The sequence below is a fragment of the Erinaceus europaeus genome, chromosome 2 (genome assembly GCF_950295315.1).
Source record: "Erinaceus europaeus chromosome 2, mEriEur2.1, whole genome shotgun sequence".
NCBI classification, from domain to species: domain Eukaryota; kingdom Metazoa; phylum Chordata; class Mammalia; order Eulipotyphla; family Erinaceidae; genus Erinaceus; species Erinaceus europaeus.
The window spans coordinates 185,171,965-185,197,885 of record NC_080163.1 but is presented as its reverse complement, the minus strand read 5'-3'; the positions used below and the strand labels follow the sequence as shown (position 1 = coordinate 185,197,885).

Here is a 25,921-nt window from a genome sequence, read left to right as displayed (position 1 = left end):
CTGAGTGCTGGCATCAGCAGGAGTCCTTGTGTCCAGCCTCCCCAGTAACAGGCTGCCCTGTGGGTCTGCTGTGTTGCAGTTCTGCTGTGGAGGAGAGCGGCCCGGAAGAGGAGAACATCCCAGAGGTGCCTCGTGGCCACATCCAGTTCGCAGGCCTTGGCAAATTCCAGAAGGGTCGGAGGTGGCAGAAAAGGCAACTGATCTTATATTCCAACGTGCTGCTCATCTCCAACATAAAGTGCGTACCTGCTCCCCCTGCTCCTGACCCCACAGCTACCTCTTCTCTGCTGCCCTGAGGACAGAAGAGGTGGCTTTTCTGCAAGGTTTCTGTCCAGCACTGGGCAGGCAGCAGAGGGGAAGCAGGGAGACTGGGCAGGGCCCCGAGTTCTGGGGAAAGGCAGCCAGGGTGGAGAGGCTGAAGGAGAGATACAGAGTCAGAGGCCAGGGGGCCCCCACACTGGAGGACCCTCCCACAGCCTGCGCTTCCTTCACATGCCTGCCCTTCCAGCTCAGCCCCAGGGAGATAGGACAAGCCATAGCCCGTCCCTGCTTCCCAGGACTCACAGACACTCACAGTAAATTTCTGCAAAGTGTTTGCAATCACAGACTGCACATGGTGACAGGGACCAGGGACTGAGGGAATAAGTGGTTTATTAACTGAATTTATCCTGTGTGACATGAGGCAATGAATTCAGTGAGTGGACTACACTGTTGAGCAAAGTCCTCCTCAATTTTTTTTTTAACCAGAGCACTGCTCAGCTCTGGCATTTGGGGTACAGGGGATTGAACCTAGGACTTTGGAGCCTCAGGCATGAGAGTATCTTTGCATAACCATAATAGTGTCTATACACCACCCTCAAATTTCTTTTAAAGTACCTGAGAGACAAAGAAGGAGATGGGGAAGGCAACAGAGAGGAGAGACACCCAGTGACAACTCCCACTGTGCAGTTCCCTTTGCTCCTGTCCATGGTCCTTCTCATGGTACATGAGCCTCTGCCTGGTTTTAGGTGGGCACAGTACTTAAGCAGCTTTTTATGTTTTGCCAGAACATAAAAACATAACATAACATGTTGACAGATATGTATATGTATAATTATGAATACAAATTTATGAAACAAATTTTAAATAACTTAAGCTTTAAAGGCATGAAAAACTCTTAGAAACGGAGACTGGGTGGCTGGTGGTGGTGGCTCACCTGGTTGGGCATCCATGGCCTAAGACCCAGGTGCAATCCCCACTCCCCATCTGCAGAGGGAAAGAGTCATGAGCAGTTAGCAAGGCTGGAGGTTTCATTCCTCTCTTCCACTCAGTCACCTTACCATCCTATTTCTCGCAGTCCTATTAAAAAAACAAAACAAAACAAAAAACAGGAAAATGACCCACAAGAACAGTGGATTCATCATGTAGCCACTAAGCCACAGAATATCCTCAGTGGCAACTAAAAAAAACAGATATTGAAAATTCAACTTGTTTGGGACTCATGGAAAATATGTTTAACTAACATTGCATGATTTATTTCATTAGTATCCTCAAGTACTTTCAGGATGACAATAATTAACTAATAATCTCATTGCAATTTCCATACAATTAATAAGGGAAATATGATCATGGATCATTATGACTAACAAGTAAGCAACAGGAAAGATGCTAAATGAGTGAAAGGTTTCTTAGCGAGCTCATAAATATAGGGGGGTTATCTAATTGTTCTACAATGTTCAGGAAAACGGCTGCTTTCCTCCCACAGGTAAGGAGTGTTCAGGGATATCCTGGGCCGGGCTCCAGTCAGCACACAGCACTCAGGCCCCAGCCCTCCCTCTGCTGTGCTCTCAAGGCTCAGCTCAGAGGGGAAGGAGCCAAAGAAACACACCCACCATCTCCCGAGGAGAAACCCAGCTGCTCCCAGAATGCTGGAGATGCCAGCTGACTGCTCTGTGCTCTGTTCCCTCTCCAGGTTGAAGAGTGACTGCAGAATAACGTACACGTTGACCCTGCGGGACATGTCAGTGACATTCAACAAGAGGAAAGGAAAGAAAGCCCGAACATCACTGGTCTTGGGCTGGAAAGACCGCATCTTCGTGGTCTCTTTTTGGTAAGACTGCAGCCTGACCCTGTCTCCTCATGACTCTTGGGGGGAGCATAGCTCCATCTGGGGGTCTATTAGCCACACGTGCTCTGACCCCCACAAGGACAGCTGTGTGCTCTCAATTGTCTCCCAATGGCTCTGATTCAAGCAAACACATGCACACATTCTAAGCCCTCTGCAGGTGGGGACCAGGGGCTTGAACCTGGGTCCTTATGCATGGTAACATGTGCAGTTAACCACTGGCACCACCACCTGACCCCCAAGCCAATTTCCTCTCCATCTAGAAGATTTCTTTGCCAACTCAGTAAACTATCTGTCAGAGAGCTGGGCCTCTCACCACCCAGTGAGCAGGACAGGCCTCCTGACTCACACAGTCCCTCCAATAACAACCTGATGTTGATGTTTACATGATGAAGATTTTTTTGTTTCCTGTAGATAATTTACCCCTGGAAGGGATACCTTTATTTTCCTTTTTGTTAACTTTTTATTGGTGGGGGGAAGTACTCACAATATGTTTGTGTGAATTTTGTGCATTTTATCTTCTTTTCTCCCCTTCTCTTGGATTTCAGTTCAGTTACGAAAATGGAGCAATGGTACACACAGCTTTATAGGTATGTCCTTAGTTCAGGTATTTCAAATCTTTTTCTAAGACTTTATTTTATTAATTGGAAAGATGGGGAAGAGAGAGAAAGAACCAGACATCACTCTGGTACACGTGCTTCCAGGGATTGAACTAGGATCTCATGCTTGCATCCTTTTTCCTTTGTGACACCTCCCAGGAATGGTATTTCAAATCTTCAAGTTCTCAGAATGCAGAAGTCCTAGCAGTCAGGGCCCCTCCCTCTCTTCCCCCTTCTCTCCACGCTGTGATGGGAGCTAACATCACCCTGACCATGTATTCAGCTTCCCTGACTTAAGGGCAGGTTTCTCTGCGGGGTGGTTCTCAAAGCAAATGCACCTGCCAGCCCCACAGCCCAGGGAGGTTCTGGCCTGGACTCCAGGCAGGAAAGCTGTGAGGACGGGATCTGCAGGCCTGATGTCAGAGAGCTGACAACATAGATATGTTTTCTAGGATTGCTCTCATTTTCCAGAAATACATTTGCATATCTCTTCATTAGATCTTGCTGAGTATGTTGATATCTTGAAAATGTAGTGAAAAAGACTGAAGTGACTAGTCAAAATGTAAGTTGACTTGAAAATAATCTAACAGATATTCTTCTGTTTTGGGTCACTGTGGACTTGATTAGCAACATTCAGAATGAGATTCTGGGCATCCAGAACACCTCCCGAAAGCAGGTGGAAGACATCACTGTAAGTAATTCTAAGACTAGAACTTACACTCCAAGCTCCTGCCTTGGACAGAAAGAGGTCTAGATATGAGGGAAGAATCCAGAATGTACCAGACAGAAAAGTGTATTTTTCTACAGACACACAGGTCTGTGTATACACAGAAAAGGAAGCTGGGACTATATGCAACAATCCTTGGTGGTCACATGACAAACTTGGAAAGAACACTGCATCTGAAAAGTTACCTTTTTTTTTCAGATTTCCCCTAATATCCATCCTTGATGTCTCTTGCACCAAATAATTTTCACGAGGCAGCTTTTCTATTAGCATGGATTTCTTTTTCCAATTAGCTCTTGCATATACAAAGTGGTTTGCATTGTTTTCTGTAGATAATTTCTCCCTGGAAAGGATTTTTGTTTACTTTTTATTCAAGCGGGTATTACTGGTTTACAGTAAACAGTAAACAGTTGTTGGCACATATGTATATTTTCTCAGTTTTCTGCAAAACACTCTCACCCCCAGCCCAGCTCCTCCTCCCCCATCATGCACCAGGACCTGAAAGACCACTCGCCCCAGTCCTTTACTTTGGTGCAGTAGACCAAACCCAATTCAGGGATGGCCATTTCAAGTCAAGAGAAAATACAGACCTCAATTATCCTTTCCTTTCCTTTCTTTCTTTCTTTCTTTTTTTTAGTAATTTATTTCTTTATTGGGGAATGAGTGTTTTACATTCCACAGTAAATAAAATAGTTTGTACATGCATAACATTCTCCAGTTTCCCATTTAACAATACAACCCCCACTATGTCATTTATCATCCTTCATGGACCTGTATTATCCCCACCCACCCACCCCAGAGTCTTTTACTTTGGTGCGATATGCCAATTACATTTCTGGTTCTACTTGTGTTTTCGTTTCTGATCTTGTTTTTTCAACTTCTGCCTGAGAGTGAGATCATCCCATATTCATCCTTCTGCTTCTGACTTATTTCCCATAACATGAATTTTTCAAGGTCCATCCAAGATCAGCTGAAAACGGTGAAGTCACCATTTTTTACAGCTGAGTAGTATTCCATTGTGTATATAGACCACAATTTGCTCAGCCACTCATCTGTTGTTGGACACCTGGGTTGCTTCCAGGTTTTGGCTATTACAAATTGTGCTGCCAAGAACATATGTGTACACAGATCTTTTTGGATGGATGTGTTGGGTAGCAGGGTAGGTCCATTTCTAGCCTTCGGAGAGTTCTCCAGACTGTTCTCCATAAAGGTTGGACCAATTGACATTCCCACCAGCAGTGTAGGAGGGTTCCTTTGACCCCACACCCTCTCCAGCATTTGCTACTGTTACCTTTTCTGATGTATGACATTCTCACAGGAGTGAAGTGATACCTCATTGTTGTCTTGATTTGCATTTCTCTGACAATCAGAGACTTGGAGCATTTTTCCATGTGCTTCTCGGCCTTTTGGATCTCTTCTGTGGTGAATATTCTGTCCAAGTCCTCCCCCCATTTTTGGATGGGGTTATTTGTTGACTTGTTGTTGAGTCTGGCAAGCTCTTTATATATGCTGGTTATTAAACTCTTATCTGATGTATGGCATGTAAAGATCTCTCATTCTGTGAGGCATCTCTTGGTTTGGGTAGTGGTTTCTTTTGCTGTGAAGAAGCTTTTTAATTTGATGTAGTCCCATAGGTTTATACTTGCCTTAGTCTTCTGTGTAATTGGATTCATTTCATTGAAAATGTCTTTAAAATTTATGCAGAAAAGAGTTCTGCCAATATTTTCCTCTAAGTATCTGATAGTTTGTGGTCTAACCTCCAAGTCCTTGATCCACTTGGAATTTACTTTTGTATTTGGTGAAATACAATGATTCAGTTTCATTCTTCTGCATGTTTCAACCCATTGTTTCCAACACCATTTGTTGAAGAGACTCTGCTTTCCCCATTTAATAGTCTGGGCACCTTTGTCAAAGATTAGATGTCCATAGGTGTGGGGCCTCGTTTCTGGGCTCTCAATTCTATTTCACTGTCCAGTGTGTCTATTCATGTTCCAGTACCAAGCAGTTTTGATGACAATGGCCCTATAATACAGTTTGAAATCTGGATGTGTGGTGACTCCGGTTCTGTTCTTTTTTCTCAAGATTGTTTTGGCAATTCTAGGTCTTTTCTGGTTCCAGATAAACATTTGTAGCATTTTTTTCTATTCTCCTAAAAATGTGCTTGGGATCTTGATAGGGATAGCATTAAATTTGTAGATGGCTCTGGGTAATATATTCATTTTGATGATGTTAATTCTTCTAACCCATGAACATGGAATATCTTTCCACTTCTTTGTGTCTTTTTCAATTACTTTGAGTAGTGACTCATAATTTTCAGTATACAAGTCTTTCACTTCTTTGGGTAGATTTACTCCTAGATATTTTATTGTTTTTGTTGCTATAGGAAAAGGAATTGATTTCTGGATTTCAATTTCTTCTAACTTAGTGTTTGCACTTCCTCTTTACTTAGTTTTGGAAGTTGGTAGGTATCTAGGAAATCATCCATTTCTTCCAGGTTCTCTAGCTTGGTGGCATATAGTTGTTCATAGAAGTCTCGCATGACATGTTGAATTTCTGCAGTGTCTGCTGTGATATCTCCTCTTTCATTTACTATCCGATTTACTTGGGTCTTCTCCCTTTTTTGTTTTGTGAGTCTGGCTAAAGGTTTGTCGATTTTGTTCACTCTTTTAAAGAGCCAACATTTACTTTTGTTGATCTTTTGTATGGTTTTCTTATTCTCAATGTTATTTATTTCTGCCCTAACTTTAGTGATTTATGTCCTTCTGGTTGCTTTAGGGTTCCTTTGTTCTTCTTCTTCTAGGTCTTTAAGATGTGAAATCAGGCTGTTTAATTGTGCTTTTTCTTGTTTCCTAATGTGTGCTTGTATAGCTAGGAACTTCCCTCTTAGGACTGCTTTAGCTGTGTCCCAAATATTTTGATAGCTTGTGTCTTTATTTTCATTGAACTCTCGAAACATTTTGATTTCTTCCTTGATTTCCTCTTTGACCCAGAAGTTGTTAAGAAGTGTACTGTTGAGCTTCCACATTTTGGGACTCTTACTAATCTTCTGTTCATTGTTAAGTGTTAGTTTAATTCCACTGTGGTCTGAGAAGATGCTTGGGATGATTTCAATGCTCTTGAATTGGCTGATGCTGTCTTTGTGGCCTAATGTATGGCCTATCCTTGACAATGACCCATGTGGATTTGAGTAAAATGTGTATTCCAGTTTCTTGGGATGAATGACTCTTCAAATGTCCAATAGTTCTAGTTTATCTATCTCTTCATTTAGCTCCCTTACGTCTTTATTAATTTTCTGCCTGGATGATCTGTGAAGTTGAGAGAATGGGGTGTTGAAGTCCCCTAATATGATTGTGTTGCTGTTAATATATTGCTGTAGCTCTTTCAGTAGAAGTTTGATGTATTTAGATGGCTTCTCATTGGGTGCATAGATGTTAATAATTGTTCAGTCCTCTTGATTGACTGATCCTCTGAGCATTAAGTAGTGTCCATTCCTATCTTTTTTAATCTTATCTATTTTAAAGTCTATCGTGTCAGATATGAGTATAGCTGTTCCTGCGCTTTTTTCTGGGCCATTGGCTTGTATGATAGTTTTCCATCCTTTCACTTTAAGTCTGTGTTTGTCTTGTTGAGTTTGGTGGGTTTCCTGTAGACAGCATATTGTTGGGTTATGTTTTCTGATCCATCTTCCTACTCTGTGTCTTTTAATAGGTGAATTCAGGCCATTGACATTTATTGATATCAAATATTGAAGATATTTTAATGCCATTCTTGTAGAGTTTTAGAGTGTTTTGATATATGTCCTATTTGTGGTGGTCTGATTGTTTATAGGAGACCTTTCAGAACTTCTTTCAGGGCAGGCTTGGTGATGGTTGCTTCCTTCAACTGTTGCTTGTCTGAGAAGGTTTTGGTGCTTCCATCTAGTCTGAATGACAGTCTAGCAGAATATAGTATTCTTGGCTGAAAGCCTTTCTCATTGAGCACTCGATAGATATCTTGCCATTCTCTTCTGGCCTGTAGTGTTTGTATGGAGAAGTCTGCTGCTAATCTTATGGGTTTTCCTTTGTAGGTGACTCTTTGTATTTCTCTTGCAGCCTTCAGGATCCTTTCTTTATCCTTATTCCTTTCCATTCTAAGTATAATATGTCTTGGTGTCTTTAGGTCTGGGTTAATTCTGTTTGGGACCCTCTGGGCTTCTTGAATCTTTATGTCTTTGATGTTGTCTAGACTAGAGAAGTTTTCAACTATTATGGCCTGGAAAATGCTTTCTTCCTCTCCTGCTTTTTCTTCCTCTGGTATGCCAATAATGCATATATTGTTTCTTTTGAAGTCATGCCATAGGACTCTGTTATTGTTTTCAGCATCTATTTATCTCTTTTTGAGATCTCTTACTTCTTTGTTAGTTGTCTCTAATTCATCCTCAATCTTGCTAATTCTGTCTTCAGCCTTATTGGTTCTATTCTCTCTGCCATCTACTGTTTTCTGGAGTTCATCTATTTTGTTGCCCTGTTCTGATACTGTTTTAGCTTGTTCAGCTAGTTGCGTTCTTAACTCAGCGATTTCAGCTTTCAGCTCTTTAATAACCATGAGATAATTAGTATTTTCTTCCATAGTCCCATTTGTTGTTCCTGTATTTCTGATTACAATTTTTTCAAATTCTTTACTCACTCCTGTTATTATTTCCTTAGCTAATGTTTGGATTTTGAACTCATTATTTTGTGCTTCACCCTCTGGAGGACATTTAGCTGGACTCTTGTCCTGGTTCGATTCTCGAGTATTTCTTCTTGTTGTTTTAACCATTTTATATATTATGTTATGAGTTCCCTTTATCAGTACTTTTCAAATTACTGATCATTATTGCCTGGATTGACCTGTGTCTAAGTAAGTTAATTAAAGGGTTCACAGTGGTGGAAGTTACCAGTTGTTTCAATAGTTTTTTAATCCCTGAGTTGGAGCTCAGTGGTTTAAAAGCCTCTTTTTTTTTCTTCCCTGTAGGCTATGGGAGCCTTAGGGCTTTTAAAATATCAATAGGCTTCTTAGCTTAATCACTGACTCCTGACCAAGAGATAAAGCAGGGTGTGGCAGAGATAATCCAGTGGTTATGCAAAGAGATTTTCACAGCCCCTCAGCTATGCCATGGAGGTATAGGTCTTCTTCTGAGTTTCCTGGTTAGATCTCTGTCCCCTGGTGTCCCTCCCTGTCGCTTCTCCAGATGCTGAGAACAGTAGTAATGGAGACTCAGAGTTGCACTTGGTGAGTTTCTGGGGAGTCCTCTCCTCCCTTCAGCTGTCCCCTTGTTCGTGGAGCAGACTGGAGGTGGTGTCTCAACTGATAAACTTCTGGACTGTTAGCAGTCACTTCATTTCTCCTTTCGCTCCTCTCTCCTCTCTGTCACCAGCCACACGTGTTTGTACTCACCAGTGATGTAGTGGGTTCCTGTGGTCATTTTAGTCCTGTCTTGTTCAGTCCCGGGTGGTCTAATTTGGTATTCCTAGTAGATCTGGGAGAGGGAAGGAGAGGAGAGAAAGCGATATGCTGCTGCTCATAGCTCTGATCCGGAAGTCTCCTTTCCTTTCTTTTTCTCCTCTCTCTTTCTCTCTCTCTCTCTCTCTCTCCCCCCCCCCTCCTTCCCTCCCTCCATCCAGGGTTATTGCTGGGGCTCTTGCTGCACTACAAATCCACTGCTCCTATGGCTATTTATTCAATTTTTTTTGATAGGAAAGAGAGAAATTGAGAGAGGAGGGGAAGATAGAGGAAAGAGAAAGAGACACTACAGACCTGCTTCACCACTTGTGAAGTGACCCCCATACAGATCAGGAGCAGGGGCTTAAACCAGGATCCTTATGTAGATCCTTGCACTTTGTACTATGTACGCTTAACCTGTTGTGCCATAACCCACCTCCCCCCACCTCAAGAGCGATAGACACCTGCAGACCTGCTTCACCTCTTAGGAATCCTCCGCACTACAGGTAGGGAGTGAGGGTTCAGCCCTGGGTTCTTGCACTTGGTAAGGTGTGTGCCCAACCATCTGCACCACCTCCTAGCCTGCTTTCCTTTTTTTTTAATTCCTTCTTTCACATAATTTGAGCTTCTGCATCATGTCAGGGTTGGCCTTCATTCTGCAACACTGATGACACTTTCCTGCTTCTTCATACACTAGGCAATGCTTCTCAAGTAGGGGGAAATGTGTGTTTTTTTTCGTTCAAACCATTTGATTAGATAGTTGATATTTTTAATTACAAATTAATCAACTAGGAGTTACCTGTGTGTATATCCTGAGACTAGAGAGCAAGCAAGAAGAACTCCATATATGCTTGTCAACACACTTCTGAACATGCACTGAAAACCCAAGGATTCACTCAAATCAACAGTGTAGATGCTAAACCACAGTCAGCCCCAGGGGTGAAGTAGCTTTGATCCTGGACACAGGGCTCTCTCTCTGGGGAAACAGAGCTGCTGGGAAATGTGTTCTTCCACTGTTCACTCCAAAGGCTTGTTGTGACCCTGCCTTCCTTCTCTTCCAGGATGTGAATTCCAGTCTGGAAGAAACCACAGAGCCCCCTGCAGGTGAGTGTCAGGGCAATCTGAGAAGAGGCTGACTGGCGGGAGACATTAACTGCAAAGATTCAAAGTAAATGGTTTCTGGCTTCGCTTCAATACCTTCTGAAAGGGAAAAGCACAGGCAATAGGCCTGCATGCATTCAATAGACAGTGACCAGCTCACTGCTCTGTAACAGGCTCCAGTGACAGTCCTTGCTTCTCTACTTCTTTCTCTGTGGCAGATTTGCTCTGTAGCGCTCTTCCTCATGAGGAATTCATGGCATTCCAGGCACAGGAATGTATAAGAGCATCTTCCTCTTTATTTTGTCAACTCTTTTCTTGGGCACATGCGAGGGCAGGGTCTCCTGTCAGGTTCAGAGACACAGAGACACAGCCTTCTTTGCACAGAAGGTCCAGGAGAAGGCCCGTGTGTCACACTTACAGTGAGGTGAGTCTCTTCATGGTCAGCCTGGACCTAGACTGAAGCTTCTCTCCATCTAGGTGGCAAACATCAGCAGGAGCATGAAGTGGGCCAAATGCCGGCCACTGAGGAGCTTCCACAGGAAGCACAGGAGTCCCCCAGCCTCGCATGTGAAGACGAGCAGGGGAGAGGGGACCCCCTGGGTGCCTGTGTATGCCTTGAGCCAGGTCAGATCTTCCTTCCTGAAACAAGCTCATGACACTGAAAACCAATCCCATGGGAGGGAGGGCAGGATTGGCAGGGACCTAGAAGCCCCCAGAAATCATGCACATCTCCACTGACTCTGGTAGAGGTGGAGCAGCAGTGCAGCTCAGAGTTGCAGGGATGGACTGGACTCTATTCTGAGCTTGTATTGGAGAAGCCTTGTGGTTCCTGTTACAGTGAAACTCTCAATTCCACCCCCAGAGCAGTCTCATTTCCCAAGTCATCTTCAGGCCCAGATGAGCAAGAAACTAGACTGAAAGTCTATGTGTTATCAGGTGTCTTTAAAATGGTCCTTCTAGCCAGTCCCTCCCCCTTCCCCAATATAATGCTAAAACTCTCCCACCAATCTTTGTGCCTTATAAGAAAAGGCCTAGCTGGCATTTATTTGGATCAGAATAGAATGGATTAAAATATTTTTATTTTTTAAATTTTTTGTATTTATTTATTTATTCCCTTTTGTTGCCCTTGTTGTTTTATTGTTGTAGTTATTATTATTGTTGTTGTTGTTGTTGCATAGGACAGAGAGAAATGGAGAGAGGAGGGGAAGACAGAGAGGAGGAGAGAAAGATAGACACCTGCAGACCTGCTTGACTGCCTGTGAAGTGACTCCCATGCAGGTGGGGAGCCGGGGTTCAAACCGGGATCCTTATGCACTCCTTGTGCTTTGCGCCACCTGCGCTTAACCCGCTGCGTACAGCCGGACTCCTGATTAAAATATTTTAATATGATAATGCGAATCCAGAAGAACTGACTTACACTTTCAAGGTTGTATTCATACCCCATCAACCCTGAGGTATTCATAAAACAAATCTTGCCTAAACACTGAAGACAGATCATTTTAATAAGCTAGCCTGTTTAGTCATCCCACTCAGCCCCCATGGATAGAGCATCTCTCTTGTTTGGTCACTGAGTGAACATGAACTCTTCCTCTAAATAATGCCCAGCACAGAAGGACCAGGCCTGACAGGGTGACACAGGACTCTGTTTCTCTGCTGCTGCCTGTGCTCAGCCTCAGAGGACTCTCTGGGTGTAGAGTGAGTGTAAGGAGATGTGGCATTCTTCCTCAAGGCGTTCTCTCTGCTGAGACTCCATATTGAATTTATCTGGATTCCAGTTACAAATATTAAGCTCAGTAAAACATAAGGTCACATACCTCAACTCCTCATTAAACATTTTCCTGCTAATATGCCGGGATCGTGTCTCCTAGACTTAAGACTGGGTTTGCTCCCCCATCTCTCCCTCTACAATGGTTTCAGTGAGGAAGTGGACCCTCAGCCCCTTGGTTCTCCAAGTCATTCATCCTCTCACTGCCTCTGCTCTGCTCCCTGAGGCTCCTCCTCTGTCCATTGATAAAACCCACTGCTATGTTCATAGGTCTCTGCACTGGGGGTGACTCTACCTGGACCCTGGGCAGCTCTATTGACAGAGACAAGAACAAGAGTCTGTCGGTGGCTGTGGAGCAGAGGAGTGAGGACAGCACTGCCTTCCGTGACGTGGAAAGCACCAGGCAGTGCTCCATGTTCATTCATCAGCACAGGGCTCCGGCACGGCCACCTGTATTGACCCAGACTGCCCCGGAGCCTGACACTGAGTTTCTGATGGGCTCTGGGGACAGGGCCACCCACAACGCGCCAGTCACCAACACTGCTCTGGCCCTTTACAGGCCCCGTTATCCCATTAATAGTGTCATCTATTGGTATATAGTCATTTGTTGTATTTTTCTGTTTATTGATATAATAAAATTTATCCTATAATTCTGTACTTATATGACCTCTATTTTTTGTTCAAGGCTCACATTAGCCCCTTGCTGAGGCCTCACCTGGGCACTTCTGGAATCAGCCGAGGTCATGTGTGTCTCTGCTTAAATTTTATGAACTTCAGTGTAAATTTGGTTGTGTTCTCAGTCTTTCTTGTACATGCCTTTTAGCAAGCATCTCTTTCCTTACGATGTCAGAATTTTTGGAAACCTGTTCCATACATACCAAATTTCACATTTCTGAATCATAGGCTCATGTCTTTTAGAGCTTACTAATGCCTGGGATTATTATTATTATTTTTATTGTTGAAGTTACTGTTGTTGATATCATTGTTCTCATTGGATAGGACAGAGAAATGGAGAGAGGCTGCATGGGGGGTCACTTCACAGGTGGTGAAGCAGGTCTGCAGGTGTCTATCTTTCACTCCCTCTCTCTGTCTTCCCCTCCTCTCTCCATTTCTCTCTGTCCTGTCTAACAATGATGACATCAATAACAACAACAATAATAACTATAACAATAAAAAGCAAGGGAAAATAAACCCACATGTGCGTACATAATAAAGGACTAAAACCTTTTCAGTGGGGGGAAAGAAGTCCTGTTCAATAGCTGAGGCTGGGTAGTCTATTGGAGAAAAATGAAACTGCACCAGCAATTAACACCCTATGCCAAATTAACTCAAAATGGGTCAGAGATCTGGTTATTGGAACTGAGAATAAAAAATATAGAGAAAACATTGGTGAAAAACATCCACAATTTAACATCAGGCTCTATTTGGAGACTCATTGCTATGAGTAAGCAAAACTAATACAAGGTTAAATTACTGGGACTACATCAAATATATCAGCTTCTACGAATTTAACAGCTTCTTCTAAAATAAACACACACACACACACACACCCAGAATTTGGGAGAAGATACCTGGATGTCACACAACTGACAAAAGACGGATAACAAATGATAATAAACAAATCATATGACTCAACAATAACAACAGAACAAACTCATTATTAAATCACTAATAAAAATAGAAAAAAACAATCAATGTTCCTCCCTCACCAAGTTTATAGAGAACATGCTTTCTTTAGTATTTGTGTTAAGCTAGCTAGGCTAAACTTTTCTAAATATACTACAGACTGGATGTAGAGCCTCAGAAAGTTACTAAGAAGGCACCAAGCAGATAGTGTGCTTCTTTGTTTTTATAGATTTTTTTCTCTTGCTTTCTTTAAATTAGTGATTCAATAATGATTAAGAAGATTGTGGCAATGAACCCACCTTCTCTGACCCATCTTGGACAGAGCTAGAAGGAATTATGTTAAGTGAGCTAAGTCAGAAAGATAAAGATGAGTATGGGATGATCCCACTCATCAACAGAAGTTGAGGAAGAAGATCTGAAAGGGAAACTAAAAGCAGGACCTGATAAAATTGTAAGTAGGGCACCAAAGTAAAAGCCCTGTGGTGAGGGGTAGACATGCAGCTTCCTGGGCCAGTGGGGGGTGGAGTGGGTGGGAGGGATGGGTCACTGTCTTTTGGTGGAGGGAATGGTGTTTATGTACACTCCTAGCAAAATGTAGACATATAAATCACTAGTTAATTAATATGAGAGGGGGAAAATGAATTGTATGTCTCAAAGTTTTTCAAAACACAAACTGAATCTTTTTAATATATAGGCTGTGTATTTGATACGCATACTCTCTCAAAAGCCTATACCAAGTAGATTAGAAGCATCCAATAGCACAGCTATATACAAGATACTGGGTACTGTACAGCAAACCTTAACAAAAGGACTTTTCAAAGTTAACCCAATTACCAAATAATGTGATGATAACATTAACTATCGATTATCTTTTTGAACCCTAAGACAGCAGGAACCTTTCATCTCCACTATAGAGCCCCTACTTCCCCCAGTCCTAGAACCCTTGGATAGGGCCCACTTTCCCGTATGCCTCTCCCAATCCATATCAAATAATATTGCATCCGCCGACCACAACCTAACCAACGCAACGATTGCCACCTCAACATGCTTCATCTCAGACTGTGTCCAGAGACTTCACGTGTGGAATGACAACCCTTCAGCTTCATTACTCGGGTGAGACCTTTCCTTTTATAGTACACTCTAATTTCATCTCAGGTGGTTCACTTTCTAACAAAGTCCCATAACCTAGATATACACCAGTTTCTGTGAGAGAGAGCTTATGTTCACACGTATCCATAAAATACAGCAAAATATATACCTGAAAGCAGAAGTACACTAGAGTTTCCAGTAAGTACCTCCCTAACACTTCCTCTCCACTATTCCAAGTTTTGGGTCCATGATTGCTCAACAATTTGTTTGGCTTTGTATGTTAACTCTCTTTTCAATCACCAGGTTCCAGATGCCATCAGGATGCTAGCCAGGCTTCCCTGGATTGAAGACCCCACCAATGTGTCCTGGAGCTCAGCTTCCCCAGAGACACACCTACTAGGGAAAGAGAGAGGCAGACTGGGAGCATGGACCAACCAGTCAACGCCCATGTTCAGCAGGGAAGAAATTACAGAAGCCAGACCTTCTACCTTCTGCAACCCTCAATGACTCTGGGTCCATGCTCCCAGAGGGATAGAGAATGGGAAAGCTATCAGGGGAGGGGGTGGGATATGGAGATTGGGTGGTGTACCCCTCCTACCCTATGGTTTTGTTAATTAATCCTTTCTTAAATAAAAAAAATTTTTAAAAAAGAAGATTGTGGGATAAGAGAAGTACAATCCCATACAATTCCAGTCACCAGAGTTCCCTATACCCTCCTCTCCACTGGAAGGTTCCCTAATTTTTATCCCTCTGGGTGAATGGGCCAAAGATTCCTTTTTTTTTTTTCTCCAGGGTTACAGCTGGGGCTTGGTGCCTACACGACAAATCCACTGCTCCTGGAGGTCATTATTTTCCATTCTTTTGTCTTTGTTGTTACTGCTGTGGTTATTGCTGCCATTGCTATTGTTGTTGGATAAGACAGAGAGAAATCCAGACAGGATGGGAAGACAGAGGTGGGGAGATAAAGACAGATACCTGCATACCTGCTTCACCACTTATGAAGTGCCCACTCAGCAGTTGCGGAACTGGGGGCTCGAACTGGGATCCTTACTCCAATCCTGGAGCTTTGTGCCATGTGCGCTTAACCCGCTGCCCTAACACCCAGCCCCCGGACCAAAGATTTTATGGGGTGCAGAAAGTAGAGTTGTGACTTCTGTAATTCCTTCTCCACTGGACATGGTCATGGACAGGTTAAGTCTATACCCCCAACCTGTTTCTGTCTTTCCCTAGTGAGGCAGCAGGGCTTTGGGGAGGTAAGAGTTATATCTTTTTTTTCAGTCTCCTATGATTTCACATGAAAAATGTTGATTTTTTAAACCTCTGGGGTTATTGCTGGGGCTCAGTGCCTGCACTATAATCCACTGCTCCTGGAGGCTATTTTCCCTTTTGTTGCTAATCATTGTTGTTATTAACACTGTTGTCGTTGTTGGATAGGACAGAGAGAATTTGAAAGAGGACAGGAAGACAGAGATGGGGAAAGAGAGAGAGACACCTACAGTCCTGCTTTACCTCTTGTGAAGTGACCCCCCTGCAGGTGGGGAGCAAGGGTCTCCAACTGGGACTCTTAGGCCAGTCTTTGAGATTTGCACCATGTGTGCTTAAACCACTGCACTGCCGCCTGGTCCTCGATTTTTTTTTCTTTTATAATATACTTGTTAATTTTTTTACAAGATGATTTCAAATTCTTTTTTAATTTTATTTATTATTTTCCCTTTTGCTGCCCTTGTTGTTTCAAATTCTCAAATCAGATCAACTTTATGGGGCTTACAGTCATCAATATTTATACACCTTTCCCACATTTGGGAGCTACTCTCTTCCCTGATTCAGCTTTCTGGTCCTTTTTCCAGCCATGATATCATCTTCAGGATCTTCCCCTATAATCTACCTCTTGAATTACTGACTTTTATAACCAATCTGAAATTTAATTTTAGATCTACTAGTGGGTGGCATTTCTTTTTAGAAAACTTAGTTGAAGAGTTAGATAAGAATACAGAAATGACTGTTTATATTCATTAAAATTAGGCACCAAGAATGATCACAGGAATGTAGGGCTCAAAGACATCTCATTAACTCATTAAGTCATCATATCTCTGCATATATTTGCAGGTATTTTTACATGAACTGTCTGTCACAAGGTGATAGTTAAATCTCTGATTTGTGCAGAATGTAGGGAAGAGATGATCTGGCAGGAGAGAGATGACACACCCCATATTGTTAAAGAGATTACCAAAAATTAACAAAAACCATGCACTTGAATTAAGTGAGGAAGAAAAGAAGCAACAATCTACATGAGAGACAAATAGTTAAAAGCCCTCAAAGAGGTACTGTTTAACATTATGTTTTAAAGCACTGACATGATGGAGAAAAGGAATCATTTAGGTTTTTCAATCAATTTGTATTTTTTTCAGGTAAATAAAGTGTTTTTATTTCTAGGGAGGTGCTAAAATCAGTGAGAAAACAACATAAAATTGAAACCAATAATCAATGCTATAGTCTATAGAATTCTTAGTGAGATGCTTTTTCAGCTGAATTATCTAATTCATTCTTATTCTTTGAGTTCATCTGGAAGTATTATTACTATTTATTAGTATTCTGGCCATTTCTCATAGATGTCCCAGTTTTGTCCTTCTGACCAAGTAGTTATGATCTCACAGAAAACATGTTTACTTATGGCAGCTGCAGTTGATCTTGAGCAAGGGAGAAAAGCTTCAACTAAGAATAAACAGGTGATGTGCAACCTAAAAGGAAATGCAGGAATTTCATGTGTTACTCGGTGTTTTTGCCTTTCCTGGTGCAGTTCATTTTTATACTCCTTAGAGAATCATTTCCTCCATTCCATAAATATACAAGTGTTTGTAAAAGTGTTTCCATTTTTTAAATAAATACATTAAAATAATAATGAAAAAGAAATTGCAATTTGTTTTTTTAAAAATACAGAAAACGAGTCTAACATGTCAAGAAAATAATTCACCAGGTAAAACGGGACTCATCCCTGAGAAACAGGAATGGGTCAGTATCTGAAAGCCAATCAATAAAATCTATCATGCCAGAAAAAGGGAGAGACAGAGAGAGAGAGAGAGAGAAGGAAAAGAAAAAATCACAACCTAGTAAACACCATTAAGACAAACCCACAGCTAACATCATTCTCAGTGGGGAAAACCAAACAAGGATGTCCACTACCTCCGCTGTTATTCATTACAGTCACTGAGGTCCTCACCACTGCAACCACACAAGAAAGAGATATCAAATATATGCAATTTAGAAAGAAAAATTAAACTATCACTATTTGCTAATGACTGATAACATATCTGGAGAACCTCAAGGCTCTACGGACAAACTGCTGAAGTATTTAATAAATTTCATAAAGTAACAGGATATAAAGTCAATACTCATAAGTCTGTGGCATTTCTGTATACAAAAAAGTTAGAAGAGAGTAAAATAAAAGACTCGAGTACATTTACAATCAAAACCAAAAATATAAAATACCTTGGGATGGTCTCACAAAGGAGGTTAAAAAAAATAAACCACACAAACACATAAAGGAAAACTATTGGGCACTGTTAAAAGAAATAGAGAATGTCTTTTAACACAAGAATTGAAGAACATTCCTCGTCCCTGGATTGGAAGAATAAACAATATTAAATGGTCTTTCTACCAAAACTAATCTACAATTACATTGCAATCCCTATCAAGACTCAGTGGCATATTTCAAGAAAATTGAACAACTTGTCTAAAAGTTTTGTATGTAATCATATTTTTCTGAATGCACAGTAATATTCCACAGAATATATATGCCATAACTCCATACAGGCATTTATCCAAAGTACACTCAAACACTAATGTGAAGGGACATAGACACTCTTATGTTCATAGCTGCATTATTCACAATAGTCAAAGAGTGGAAGCAGCCTAAATGCCCCTCATTAGAAGACCGGCTAAAGAAGTTATGGTATATATATTCAGTGGAATACTACTCAGCAATAAAAAAGATGCTATTGTGTGTTTCAGGACAAAATGGATAGAACTGGAGATGATTTTGTTTCTAGATATAAATAAAGGCATTAAAGACAACTCTCAGATGGTTTCAAAACAGAATCAAGCAAAGTGTAAGACTTGTGAGAACTCTAGTGGTCATATTTGGGTAGTGTAATGGTTGGGATTCAGGACTCTGGTGGTGGGTGTGAGTGAGATGGAACTATACACTGTAATTTTGCAATCTAATCATAAAATTTAAAAACACAAGAATCAGATAAAATGAAATGAAAAAGTGAAGAAAGAGGACTGGAGAGGTAGTCAATCAGGCAGGAGAAGAACCTTGCCATGCACGTGGTCCAGATTCAGGTTCTAGTACCATAGTGAGGGACCACAGCGCCAGAGCAAGTTTCAGAGAGTGGTCTCTCTCTCTCTCTCTTTCTTCCTCTTTCTTTATTCCTTCCTTCCTTTTTCCCTCTCTCCCTCTCTCTACCTCTCTCTTCCCTCTCTCTTTATTGTTATTGATATTGTTGATGTTGGTAAAGTCAGAGAAAGATCCAGAGAAGAGGGGGAGACAGAGATGGAAGAGAAAGAAAGACAACTGAAGACCGAATTCACCACCTGTCAAGCGAACCACCTGCAGGTGATGAGCCAGGCGCTAGAACGTGGAGCCTTATGCCAGTCCTTGCGCTTCGTCCGTAGTGCACTTAACCTGCTGCGCCACCACCCAGATCCCTCATTCTTCCTTTGTTTCATCTTTATTTGTTGGATAGAAATAGCCAGAAATTGAAAGGGGGAGATACAGAGGGAGAGAGACAGAGAGACACCTGCAGCACTGCTTCACCATTGGTGAAGCTTCTCTCCCACCCCTGCACATGGGGCCTGGTGGCTTGACCCCGGGTCCTTGCACATTGTAACATATGTGCCACCATCCGGCCCCAGCAGTGGTGTTTCAGTCTATCACTATGTGAATGGGCAATGTCAGCCAGAGTGACGACACATACTTAAGGAGAAAGGCACCAGTAAACAACACCCAACTCTCACACAAGCAGTGCTGGCACAGAAGCCGAGACCTGGCACATCCAAGTTCAGTGTCACAAAGACAAGCCATGGGCTCTTTCTGCTGAGCCACTGCCCAGAAACAAGGACAACCCCACCCAAACCCCTTTCAGCCAACCCCTTCACACTTCCCTGGGGATGTCAGTTGTTTCTTCTCACACCCTCCAGTTTCATGCTGTGCTGCCTCTGCATCTGCTGCCTGCGACTCTCAAAGATAGTTCTCGCCCAACTGCCCAAATCCACCTCAGTCCTTAACCATCCAGCTCAGTGCTCCTGCCGCCAAAAAGGAATCCGCTGCCAGAAGCTTTTCTCCTCAAGGACTAAGCTTTCTGCTTTCCACAACATCTGCCACTTGACCAAGTGGCTTCCTCCCCCAGCAGACTGAGGCCATGCCTTCCTGGGGTCACATCTGGGAAAACACCAGATACTGCAGGCTTCCAGCAGGTTCACTGACCTCACTGGTCTGGTCGGTCACAGGCGGAGTACTAGGGGAATGCATATCAAGCGCGTGAAGGAGCACCGCCACATCAGCAAACTGGACAGAGCCAGGTGGGCTCTCCGGGCAGGAGAACCATGTCCGCCTACCTGTCTGCAGCCTCTTCTCTGGGCTCGCACCTCCCAGCGCTGTGCCGGCCTGGCTGTGGCTGCACTTCTGTCCCAGGCCCTGCTGGTGCAGTCACTCCGGGCTGTGGATAGAGGTAAAGGTTGTCACAGGGTGAGGATGAACAAGAGTCGGGTGTGTGACCCACAGGGCATTGGGGACTCTGCTCTGGACCCAAGGAGCAGGCCAGGGGTCAGGGCTTTTGTCCTCCATCACTCTCACTAGCAGAAGGGCCCAGCTCCACCCAGCGCCCTGCATTTTATCAAGTGAGTTCTTCCTGCACAGTAGGAATACTGATATTTTAGTGCAAATTCTACAGGATTTTCTCTAAAGGGATTTATTTCAGGAAGCCCAGGAGCCTTGAACCTGCCGGAAGCCAGGAAGCACGAGGTGATGTCAGGAGCTGCAGGCCAGTCCTGTGCAAAAGCTGAAGGTCTGGCCTCAGCTGGGGGCCGTTAAGGACTCTGAAGTTGGCCACAGAGGCTGAGGTCGGCCTCGCAGTCACCACAGTCACCGATGGGGAATGTCCAGATTTTAGCCCCTGCACTGCTTGTAGTGTGTGCTTATAATCTGGCTGTGATGCATTTGTAAGTGGGCCGCAACACAGGACAGAAAGACTGAAAATAGAGGGGGCTGTGCAGTAGTGCAGCAGGTTAAGCCATATGGCACGAAGCTCAAGGATCCTGCTGCAGGGATCCGGGATCGAGCCCCTGGCTCCCCACCTGCAGGGGAGTTGCATCACAGGCAGTTAAGCAGGTCTGCAGGTGTCTGTCTTTCTCTCCCCCTGTCTTCCCCTACTCTCTCGATTTCTCTGTCCTATCCAACAACAACAGTAACAGCACTGACAACAATTATAACAATGATAAACAACAAGGGCGGTTCTACAAAAGGGAAATTCTACTTTCAGAATTCTACTTTCTTTTTCCTCTTTCTTTCTAAGATATTTTATTTATTTTAATGAGAGAGATGCAGAATGATATACACATATAGAACAGAGCACTACTCAGCTCTGTCTGATGATTCTTCTTCTAGCGTTTGCCCTTCTTCTGTAGCCAGTCAACAGCGTCAGGTTGAGCCTGATGTAAAGTTTCGAGACCTCCTTTGAATCTGGAGAGGTGGCAGTCATTGACTATGTGGGTCATAGTCTGTCTGGAGCCGCAGGGGCAGTTCGGGTCATCTCTGGCCCCCCAGCAATGGAACATAGCGGAGCACCGGCCGTGGCCTGTTCGATAGCGATTGAGGAGGGCCCAATCATAATGTGCTAGGTCAAAGCCGGGTTGACGCTTGCAGGGGTCTGTGATGAGGTGTTTGTTCTTTACCTCAGCTGACTGCCAACTCTGTTTCCAAGAGACTGGAACAGAGAAGTTCAGTATAGGCATAGGGGACCAGATTGGGTGATGAGACGTCAAGCGTTGGACAGGGTGGGCAAAGATATCTGCGTATATTGGCAGGTCCGGTCGAGCGTAGACGTGGGAAATGAACTTAGATGATGCCGCATCCTGACGAATATCTGGTGGGGCGATGTTGCTAAGAACTGGCAGCCATGGAAGCGGGGTGGAACGGATGGTTCCAGAAATGATCCTCATGGAGGAATATAATTTGGAATCTGTCTGATGATGGTGCTGGGGATTAAGCCTAAAACCTCAGATTTTCTGGCATGAAAGTATTTTGCAGCAAGTGTTTTACTGTCACCCCACTTTTCTTTATTTTTTAAAAGATTTCTTTTTATTTTTGGCTAGGGATGTGATTCAGTGGATAGAGAGCTGACTCTCAAGCATGGGGTCCGCCCGAGTTTGATCTCAAGCATCACAAAGGCTACAGTGATGCTTTGCTGTATCTCTCTCTCTCTCTCACACACACACACACACACACACAGCCACATGCACACACACACACACACACAAACACACACACAAACAAGCATTTACAGAATTAAATTCTCTTGTCAGCTTACAACCCAGGAAACATCTTACGCAAGGACCACTTTTAAATGTAAACATCAGAAGAGACAGCAACCCTATCTTGCAGTCTCCCCAGGAAGGAGGGAGCCTACAGCAGTGAGCCCCTTTCCCTAAACTGTCTCAAAGATATATGAAATTTCCTCCTGTCTCAAAGATATAAGAATGGGCCCATTGCTTTTAGGTAAAGCTCATGAGCAAGCACAGATGACTAAGGACCTCCTTTTAGCCCCAAATTGAACCCCCCTTATTGTTTTGTGCTGTTGAATGTAAAAATTAATCCCCTAATTAAGAAATTTAAAAAAATCCCCCACCCTCTGTTTTGTCAGCAGAAGTGAGCTCAGGCCCAGTTCTTGCTTTCATTCTTTGTAAACATTTATTTATTAATGAGAGGGATGGGGCAGAGGGAGCCAGAGCATCACCCTCTCACAAGCAATGTGGAGACCGAGCCTGGGATCTGGCGATTCAGAGCCTAGCACCTTACTAGCCACTGTGCCACGTCCAGGGCCCCACAGTTCCTTTCTCCTTCTCCTTCTCCTCCTCCTGCTTTAAAGGCTTATTTGTACTTTTTTCTTAAGATTTCGTTTTTGGGTTTTGATTTCATTTATTTTTTTGACAGGACAAAGAAAATTGGGGAGGTCGGGCCGGGTCGAGGTGAGAGGGCTGGAGGCGCCAGGGTGGGGCGTGGGGGCGGCGCCGCGCCAGCCAGGCCGCTATGGGTGACGCTGGCTCCCGGGGCAGGGGCGCTGCAGCAGGAGGACCTGGCTGGACCTGGCCCGGTCATCGCGGCCCCGCGTTCGGCTGCCGGGCCAGGTGCAGTCAGGTGAGAAAAAAAAAGAAAATTGGGGAGGTAGTGGGGAGACAGAGAAGGAGAGAGACAGAAGATACCTGCACACCTACTTCAATGCTCATGCAACTTCCCCTCTGCAGGTGGGGACTGGGGGCTTGAACCTGGGTCTTTGTGAATTGTAACATGTGCTCCACCACCTGGACTTTAAAAATAATTAATCAGTTGTTCGACAGATTTAAGGATCAAACTCTGGACTTTACCCAGGCAAGTCCTGTGCTCTATCACTGAGCCACCTCCTTTTCTTGAGGCCCAGTTCTTGCATGTACACACTTCTCTCTTGCTCTATCTTTAAATACCTTTGAATCAAGTCTTCCTCCTCTGTTTAGTTTTCCAGGACAGGGTTTTATCTCGTTTGCTCCCCAATACGTCCCATACTTTCAGATTGGGTGCTTGGTAACTCTGACTAGTTTTGCACCTGGGTGTCATGGGTCAGGGCTTCCTGGCTTTCTGCAGGTGTGGAGGCTGGGAGTTCAGTTTTACCTCCTCTGTTCTGACAAAATGTTTCCCTGCTCTTTGAAGGGAGTTCCAAGGTGTGGGAAGCCTATAGCTTCCAGCTGACGGACCCTCTTGCCAGCTGCAACCTGCCTTAATGATTATTTCAGCCTCAGAGCTGCAGCAAGTGGTGAAAGAAGGTTATTATTTTTATTTATTTATTTATTTATTTATTTATTATTGTATAGAGAAAGAGAGAAATAGAGAGTGGAGGGGGAGATAGAGAGGGAGAGAGACAGAGAAACACCTGCAGCCCTGCTTCACCATTTGTGAAGCTTTCCCCTAGCTGCTGGAGACTGGGGACTTGAACCAGGGTCCTTGCACACTGTAATGTGTGCACTTAACCAGGTGCACCACTGCCTTGCCCCAGAAGGTTATTATTTTTGCATCAAGACCCTCACATGGTGGAGAACCATCATATGCCAAGGGTTTACTTCACGCCTTTGTTCATGAGAGAACCATGAAGAATGTTACAACCAGTTCAAAAGAGAATTTAAAGTACACATGCAGAGGGCAGTCAGGACTCTTAAATTTGCAAGTGGTAGTCAAAGGGACACTTTCCCAGAGCAGTCATCACTTTAATAAAAAACATTACTGGGAGTCGGGCTGTAGCACAGCGGGTTAAGCGCAGGTGGCGCAAAGCACAGGGACCGGCATAAGGATCCCGGTTCGAACCCCGGCTCCCCACCTGCAGGGGAGTTGCTTCACAGGCAGTGAAGCAGGTCTGCAGGTGTCTGTCTTTCTCTCCTCCTCTCTGTCTTCCCCTCCTCTCTCCATTTCTCTCTGTCCTATCCAACAACGACAACAATAATAACTACAACAATAAAACAACAAGGGCAACAAACGGGAATAAATAAAATAAATATTAAAAAAAAACATTACTATTGGGAGGCTGGCGGTAGGGCAGTGGGTTAAGCACACATGGTGCACAGTGCAAGGACCCGCATAAGGATCCCAAGTTGGGTCCCCAGCTCCCCACCTGCAGGGGAGTCACTTCACAGGCTGTGAAACAGGTCTGCAGGTGTCTATCTTTCTCTCAACGTCTCTGTCTTCCTCATCTCTCTCCAGTTCTCTGTTTCCTATCTAACAACGACGACATCAATAACAACAATAATAACTACTACAACAATTAAAATACACAAGAAGAGCAACAAAAGGGAAAATTTAAAAAAGACTATTAACTCCCTGCTATTTTTTGCATAGCTTCCATAGTCTAAGAGAGGAGGGATGAGACACGTTCCGGTACTCTTTCTCCCCCTCAAAAATAGTCTTTTTAAAAAAGATTTATTTTACTCATTTCATATGAGACAGAAGTAGTTCCCCCACCCACAAACTAGGTTTTTTGCTGGAGCCTGGTGCCTGCATGATGGATCCACTGATCCCGGCAGCCTTTAAAAAAACTACACACACACACACACACACACACACACACACACACACACACAAACATTTATAGAGAGAAATAGGGACAGGGTGAGAGGGAGAGAGCAAGAGAGACTTACAGTACTGCTCCACAGCTTGTGAAGCTTCTCCTTATCCCCAGTACCCTCCAGGTGGGGATGCAGGGCTTGAATCTCCAGTCCTCATGCATGGTAATGTGTGGTGCACCACTGCCAAGCCCCATAAGTAAACCTTAGTTTAATAAAAGCTAGAACTCTTTGGGGAGGTGGGTTTGAGTTAATACACTCTAGTCTTTTAAAGACTTTTAAGCCAGAGGCTTTGAGATCCCAGGTTCAATTACTCCACCACTGTTAACCAGAGCTGAGCCGTGCTCTGGTCTGTCTGTATCTCTATCTCTCATTAAAATATAGTAAACGAAATTTCTTAAGAAATCTAAAAAAGAACTAGGGAATGGACAGGGGTAGGCTGGTCCGGAGAGAATGCTCAAGGGCACCTGTCTCGCCAGGTACTCATCCAGGCTGGAGCCCTGGTCCCACCAGGAGAGCTGCTATGGCTGCACAGGGAGCCTCGGGGTTGTCTTCTCTCTTCTCTCTCTACCTGAACAAAACCACGGTTTGGAGAGGTGAAGTGACGCTTTCGTGAGACCTCAGCTCCAGCACTACTATTATAAATAAAAGAAGTTGAGGCGGGGCTGTTTGCACGTACACAGGAGACCAGGAAAGAGCCCCACACGAGTGGCCACCCCACCCGCCCACCTTGCCCACGTGACCGGAGGCCGCTCAGAGCCCAGCAGGGAGGGGCCACAGGAGGCACCGCGCATGCGCAGAGGGGGGCACTTGTCCCATGTTTCCTGAGGCGCCGCCGTTGCTCCATGCAGAGCAGGCCGGGAGGGCGCCGCCGCAGGTGACAGGGGTGCCGCTTGCCTGGGGTTGTGGCGGGTGGGTGGAAGCTGTCGGATCTTCCCTCAAATAGAAGGAGAATTCCCACACGCGGGCCAGGAAAATAGCTCCCTTGGATAGTGCGCTGCTCCACCGTCTGCGACCCAGGTCCTCAGAGGCTTTGATGCTGGCGCCGCTTTCAGTCTCTCATTTCTAATGAGGAAAAAAACAGGAGGAGAAGG

At 43.9% G+C, this 25,921-nt stretch overlaps 1 long non-coding RNA gene across 2 annotated transcripts in view; it reads left to right on the top strand.

Moving 5' to 3' along the window:
• The first annotated feature begins 2,050 nt into the window (after nucleotides 1–2,050).
• The window catches only part of LOC132536811 (uncharacterized), a 164,731-nt gene continuing 140,860 nt past the window's right edge, over nucleotides 2,051–25,921 (top strand). Inside the window, exons 1-3 of one of the 2 annotated variants that reach the window (XR_009548347.1) lie at nucleotides 2,051–2,089; nucleotides 2,653–2,694; nucleotides 3,331–3,395. This is a non-coding gene — a long non-coding RNA (uncharacterized LOC132536811). Of the gene's footprint in view, nucleotides 2,090–2,652; nucleotides 2,695–3,330; nucleotides 3,396–25,921 lie in introns of those variants that run through there. The other variant, XR_009548346.1, reaches the window with a different exon arrangement.